This window comes from Lepisosteus oculatus, chromosome 7, assembly GCF_040954835.1.
Source record: "Lepisosteus oculatus isolate fLepOcu1 chromosome 7, fLepOcu1.hap2, whole genome shotgun sequence".
Taxonomy (NCBI): domain Eukaryota; kingdom Metazoa; phylum Chordata; class Actinopteri; order Semionotiformes; family Lepisosteidae; genus Lepisosteus; species Lepisosteus oculatus.
In genome coordinates this window covers 10,777,976-10,785,078 of record NC_090702.1, presented here as the reverse complement: position 1 = coordinate 10,785,078, position 7,103 = coordinate 10,777,976, and the positions used below count along the sequence as shown (strand labels likewise).

Here is a 7,103-nt window from a genome sequence, read left to right as displayed (position 1 = left end):
TTTTTTCTGAACCAGGGAAAATCTGATCATGTTTCTCTATACTTTATTTTACATATAAATACAATAAAACTTTATTTTACATATCGCCTTTTAAAGTGGCATCTCAAAGCAATACAGTAGATCGAAAAACAGTTAAAAGGGACCAAATTAAATACCAGACAATCGCAAACGCGTTTTCAATAAAATTATTTTATTCATTCAGCAGAGAGTTAGAGGGACATCCAGCAGAGAGAGACACACACACCGGTTTTCATTGACAAAATTGTTTTTTTTCAATTCCTCTTGTCTAACAGGAATGTTTTGTTTGTGGACAGACTGTTAGACTAGAGGAAAAGAGCGCCTCCTCCTACGAAGCATTAATTGCGTATCTAAGGAAAATTGCAGTATACCTTTGTTCATCCACATCATTATACAGTACCTCATTTTGTATTTCGATAAAAAAAATCGTTTGCCCAGCCACTATTGTTGTTATTGTTTTTATCCTGTAAAGCGCTTTGAGGAGCGCCACACTATCCTTACACAAAGCAGAAACTGATTGTATTTTCCGATAACATACAAGTGCAAAGATTACAGATTTTAATCGTCTTTTTTCTGAACCAGGGAAAATCTGATCATGTTTCTCATAACAATAATAAAAAACTTTATTTTACATATCACCTTTAAAAGTGGCGTCTCAAAGCAATACTGTAGACCGTAAAAACAGTTAAAAGGGACCAAGGTAAATAACAGACAATCGCAAACGCGTTTTCAATAAAATTATCCAGTAGAGAGAGACACACACCAGTTTTCATTGACAAAAAGTAATTGTTTTTTTTTTACATGTTTTGTTTGTGGACAGACTGTCCGCAAACGTGAGACTGTCTTTCTCAGACTTACATTCCCGAATGTCCCCCGCCCCGGTCAACAATCCTAGGAAGAACACGAAACAGCCTGTTAATAAAATTGTTACAATTTTGTTCGGTCAGTTCTTCCTCCCAGAATTTATAGATCGCATCGATCAGTTCCTGCTTTGTGACGGGCTTAGCGGTTTTCTGAACGTAGTCTTTCAACGAATGCCAAACCATCTCTATCAGATTTAGATCTGGGGATTCGGCTGGAGTTTTCACCCAGTTCACTCCTTCTGCTATAAGCCTCGCCCTTGCTGCTGTGTATTTCGGATCGTTGTCTTGAAAGAGACGGTGCCTTGATCCAAACTGCTCCCTGATATATGGGGCAGCATGCTGTGTGACCACGACTTCCTCGAAGAATACACGGTCCATAATTCCTTCAAAAATAAGAAGTGGTCCCGGGCCTCTTCTAGATATGCCCCCCCAGACGTGTACCTTCAGTGGATGTTTGGGCTTTGGCTTGTCCACATGTCACCCCTTTTTGCAAAATGCCATTGTTGAAAACTGTTCCAGAGCCACTGCTGTTTCGTCGGTAAAAAGTACATCCTGAAATGCCTCCCCCTGTTCAATCCATTGGAGCGCTTGCTTGAGTCTTTCCTCTTTGTTTTTTAGCCTTATCATGGGGCATGTGTTGGTTTTTCTGAACCAACCCTTGCTGCGTGCGACTGGAAAAGAATTTGTGATCGGATCAACGAAATGCTTCGTAGGAGGAGGCGCTCTTTTCCTCTAGTCTAACAGTCTGTCCACAAACTAAACATTCCTGTTAGACTAGAGGAAAAGAGTGCCTCCTCCTACGAAGCATTTCGTTGATCCGATCACGAATTATTTTCCAGTCGCACGCAGCAAGGGTTGAGAATCTCCGATTCACCATCGTACTAATGGTTTCCCGGAGATTGCAAGGCAAGGCACTTTTGCCTCTGGACCCATCGAAATTTACAGACATGGTCCACCCCCAGTAAATTTCAAAAGTCACAAGATGCTCAACTGTTTGACTGCTGGAACATACTGTCTCCTTCCTCTGCATTTACAGGAGCGTCTCCAGCCTCCCAATCCTCCCCAGTAATGCATCGAACTGCTCCCGCTGCTGCCGAAATGTCTCCATACAGGTGCTGCTTCTACAGTTTGGCACCCTGGCCAGTGGCCGAGAGCAGAGACCCACGGCCTGTGGCAAAATAACATAATTCATGTAAGAAATAAAGTCACACAGTAGTATTCATCAGTCGCGGAACATAAGTCAAAATAAACTTTTCTTTTTTCCGTCTTACCGCTTTCTTTTTTACTGTCCTGGTGGTAGATTTCGAAGATCGTTTCGCCCGTGCGGTGTTTTCTTAAAGAACAGGCTACGAAGAAATAATTATAATTGAATTTAAAAATCAAAACGGCAATAATACCTTGTAATATGCGCTGTAATCGCGTAATTTAGATGAAGTCTGCTGTATTTGCTTACCCTTCGCTCTTTGGAAGCTGGGGCGGCAGAAGCACCCCGTCTCTTCCTGTAAAAGGTCTTGGTCTCCATACTGTACTATGGTCGCTGTAGTGCAGGTTTGCAGTTTTTTTTTGTGATGGGAGCTCACCCAATCCCTTGGTGTATTTATGCTATATTCACATGTATGGCTAGAGTGTGTTCATTGTCTTCCAATGAAAGGCGGGTGCCTTTTGCCGAAGTCGGGAGACATTAGAGGCTTGCCACACCCGGACTGTTAAACCAACGCATTAGCACGTCAAAGCCCATTGAGGACCCGGGCGCAATAGTTGTTTTGTCCCTTGATTTACTGATCTGCATTAATTAAATCTTGTCAGTCAGGTCTTTTTTTCTCTATTTGGATTATCGTTTACACCTCGCACGACTTTAAAAGCTAGCAAGACAGGTTTCGATTCACAACAAAAAAACTAATAATTATGTAACATGCAACTGTTTGTTCATGAACAAAGTTATACTGAGATTTCCTTAGATACGCGATTAAAAAATAAATAAATAAAAATTTGAATCCCCTGCGGAACACATTCCATAAGGATCAGCGGTTTTACAGTATATATCGTCTTTAAAGGTGGCTTCTCAAAACGCTTTACAGGATAAAAAACAACCAGAACAGCAGCAACAACAATATTGTATTTCATTGCACTTTGAAAACCAAGTCATAACTTAACTATACACTACATGCAAACGTTTCATATGTTGCTGTCGTGAATGCCTGTGTACCCATAAGTATCTTATTTGCCTTGAGTCCTGTCTATCTCTGTCCCCCTCCCCCCCTCTCTCCCTCAATTCAATTCAATTCAATTCAAGGTGTTTTATTTGCATGATAGATGGGTACAATTCTTGTTGGGAATGTATATTTTGATATTTACACCCGGCCCGGCACCGAGGGGGCGTCTGCATTTATAACTTAGTTTTTAAAATTAGTCAAGCAATATGAAGCATCTCCTTTTACTTTTAAGTCCCTTAAATACATTGAGCATAGCTTTCTCACCACTTAAGATTGCTTTTCGATACCATCCTTACACAAAGCAGAAACTTTCCGATGACTCACAGTACAAGTGGAAAGATTACAGATTTTAATCGTCTTTAATTTTGTTACATTATACGTTTTAGGAACGTTTCATCTAAACAAACACCACAAAACTATTCTCAATTGTATTTCTGAATGTTATGTTACACCTGCAGTAGTTCACTGTTTTAAATACATCGAATTAAGAAAGTTATGTGTAGCACTTTAGATCTTTTTTTCTGAACCAGGGAAAATCTGATCATGTTTCTCTCTAACAATAATAAAAAACTTTATTTTACATATCACCTTTAAAAGTAGTAGTACCTTTTTTAGTACTATATTTTTGTATTATATTCCCTATTAATCAAACTCTAAGAGTATGTATCGGCTTGTCAGTCAGGTCTTTTTTCTCTATTTCAATTGTCGTTTACACATGCACGACTTTAAAAGCTAGCAAGACAGGTTTCGATTCACATTAGCTGGCGAGCCTTGTTAACAAAAAAACGAATAATAATGTAACATGCCACTGTTTGTTCATGAACAAAGTTATACTGAGACTTCCTTAGATACGCGATTAAAAAATAAATAAATAAAAATTGGAATCCCCTGCGGAACACATTCCATAAAAATCAGCAGTTTTACAGTATATATCGCCTTTAAAGGTGGCTTCTCAAAACGCTTTACAGGATAAAAACAACCAGAACAGCAGCGACAACAATATTGTATTTCATTGCACTTTGAAAACCAAGTAATAACTTAACTATACAGTACGTGCAAAATACTGAGATTTCCTTAGATACGCGATTAAAAAATAAACGTTTCATATGTTGCTGTTGTGAATGCCTATGGAGTGTATCTTATTAAGCTCTAAATTGCATTTTGGGCACGGACAGCACATACAAGGGTTAATGAACTGCGCCAAGAAATTTAAAATAGTATTCTTTAGGTGTGAAGGTAGGAGTGGACCGCAGCAGGCATAATCAGCAAACCAGGAAAACAAAGAACAGGACAGGTGAGATGTGTATCCAGAAAGCGAGTGATCAGAAAAAGGAAATGGTGTTACGCCCAGGTTTTCGACCCAATTGTTTTAACTTGCTAATGCATCAGGCATATTTCCTGACGTATTGTGTTTTAAATAAAATAGGAGTGTCTTTCCATGGCATTAGCTCATCGGTATGGTGTAAGTTTTATCTGTACCATACCATAGAGTATATAGGTACAGAATTCAAGCTGCACCACTGTATCGCTTTGGTAAGGGGACGGACAATGACCAAAATCACGAAGACTCTCTCACACCAAATAATGAAGATGAAAAGAAACGGGAAGTCAACACGGGACATTGTACAGCAGTTGGCTTCGATGGACATCTTCGTTTCTGAAAGCACAGTGAGACGGCATTATAAAGGGGAGAGGAGGCAAAGAGAATCTAACCGAGGACAATTCAAAGGTAAATAAATTTCTAAAAATACCTTTCTTGCATGTAAATACAACTACACACATTATTTTTAAAACTAACTGCTGATCTCTTTTTTTTCAAGTCCTATTGTGCGAGCTATCGACAAACTGACCGATGAAAATGATGAGCTACCGGCGATGCAAGTCCAAAGACGGCTAGGGGCTGACCTCGGTGCGAAAATTAGCCCAACATTGATAAGAAGAGTACGCAGGAGGCTTGGATGGTGATACAGAAAAACCAACACATGCCCCATGATAAGGCTAAAAAACAAAGAGGAAAGACTCAAACAAGCGCTCCAATGGATTGAACAGGGGGAGGCATTTTAGGATGTACTTTTTACCGATGAAACAGCAGTGGCTCTGGAACAGTTTTCAACAATGGCATTTTGCAAAAAGGGGTGACATGTGGACAAGCCAAAGCCCAAACATCCACTGAAGGTGCACGTCTGGGGGGGCATATCTAGAAGAGGCCCGGGACCACTTCTTATTTTTGAAGGAATTATGGACCGTGTATTCTTCGAGGAAGTCGTGGTCACACAGCATGCTGCCCCATATATCAGGGAGCAGTTTGGATCAAGGCACCGTCTCTTTCAAGACAACGATCCGAAATACACAGCAGCAAGGGCGAGGCTTATAGCAGAAGGAGTGAACTGGGTGAAAACTCCAGCCGAATCCCCAGATCTAAATCCGATAGAGATGGTTTGGCATTCGTTGAAAGACTACGTTCAGAAAACCGCTAAGCCCGTCACAAAGCAGGAACTGATCGATGCGATCTATAAATTCTGGGAGGAAGAACTGACCGAACAAAATTGTAACAATTTTATTAACAGGCTGTTTCGTGTTCTTCCTAGGATTGTTGACTGGGACGGGGGACATTCGGGAATGTAAGTCTGAGAAAGACAGTCTCACGTTTGTGGACAGTCTGTCCACAAACAAAACATGTAAAAAAAAAAAATACTTTTTGTCAATGAAAACTGGTGTGTGTGTCTCTTTCTGCTGGATGTCCCTCTCAATAATTTTATTGAAAACGCGTTTGCGATTGTCTGGTATTTACCTTGGTCCCTTTTAACTGTTTTTACGGTCTTCAGTATTGCTTTGAGACGCCACTTTTAAAGGTGATATGTAAAATAAAGTTTTTTATTATTGTTATAGAGAAACATGATCAGATTTTCCCTGGTTCAGAAAAAAGATCTAAAGTGCTACACATAACTTTCTTAATTCGATGTATTTAAAGCAGTGAACTACTGTAGGTGTCACATAACATTCAGAAATACAATCACGTATTTGACAAATAAAAACGATTACAATCTAATCCTTCCACGTTTGATCCCAAAATCCCAAGAAATATAAATCTTGACGGGTAGAAAGCTATGCTGAAAGTTTATTAAGATACTTAGAAGACAAAGATACTGTATCAATTTATGTTGCATTAGCCTGATTATGATTAAAAAACACATAATTAAACACGCGTTTGCGATTTAAATCAGAACACGATTTAAATCAATATAAATGTTTATATTGTAACGCATACTGTCCAGCCTCCATATCTCTATAAAAATTTACTCTGTTGCACACACACGCACAATAGAAGCAGGAAGCAGAAGCAGGGACCGTTGTCAGAAGGGAAGAAGGTGTCTATTCATTGTTATCAAAAATGACTTAGAATCGATCATGTTGCGATATTTTGAAATATAAAAGTCAATTGATTGTCCATAATATCGCTATTCTATTTTTTCGAAGAAATGTTTGTTAAAGAAAAGTCCAGCACCAGCTGGATTCAAACACACAACCTGCCAGTTGTTAGTCAGGCACGTAGACCAGTAGGCTACAAGACAACTCGCATGAACAAGGAGGCGAAACAGCCCTACACAGCCCTGTCGCAGTACACGAATATAATCATACCGTTATTAAATTCTTTAGATACGCGATTCCATATTATATTAGCAGAAAAGCTTAAAACTACCACTTTTTCACACGTTATTTCACATGCTAGTTAAATACCTCGATGCTTAAAATCGTTAGGGAGAAATGGAATACCGGTGTGTATTTTTCCTTTAAAGTACCGATTCCTGGAATCTGACTGGCTGACACCCTTCTGAAGTGGTTCCATAAAATCTGGTATACGGAAAAGAAAGCGTTGATAAATACAAGTGTCTTTTTATACACTCTTTGCTGTGCTCTTGAGGATCCTTGTGATATTTTGAGCTGTAGTTGAATGATAAGTGTCGCATTTTAAATCATTTTCGTAGTTAGAAATTATGAAACGCCCTGT

The 7,103-nt window shown here is 39.3% G+C and overlaps 1 long non-coding RNA gene across 1 annotated transcript; it reads right to left on the bottom strand.

Moving 5' to 3' along the window:
• Positions 1-1,799: 1,799 nt before the first annotated feature.
• On the bottom strand, positions 1,800-2,433 carry LOC138240759 (uncharacterized). The gene is made up of 3 exons (XR_011189999.1): positions 2,335-2,433; positions 2,153-2,227; positions 1,800-2,049 (listed from the first exon to the last, which is right to left on the bottom strand). It is a non-coding gene; the product is annotated as an uncharacterized lncRNA (long non-coding RNA).
• Between the last annotated feature and the right edge of the window lie 4,670 nt (positions 2,434-7,103).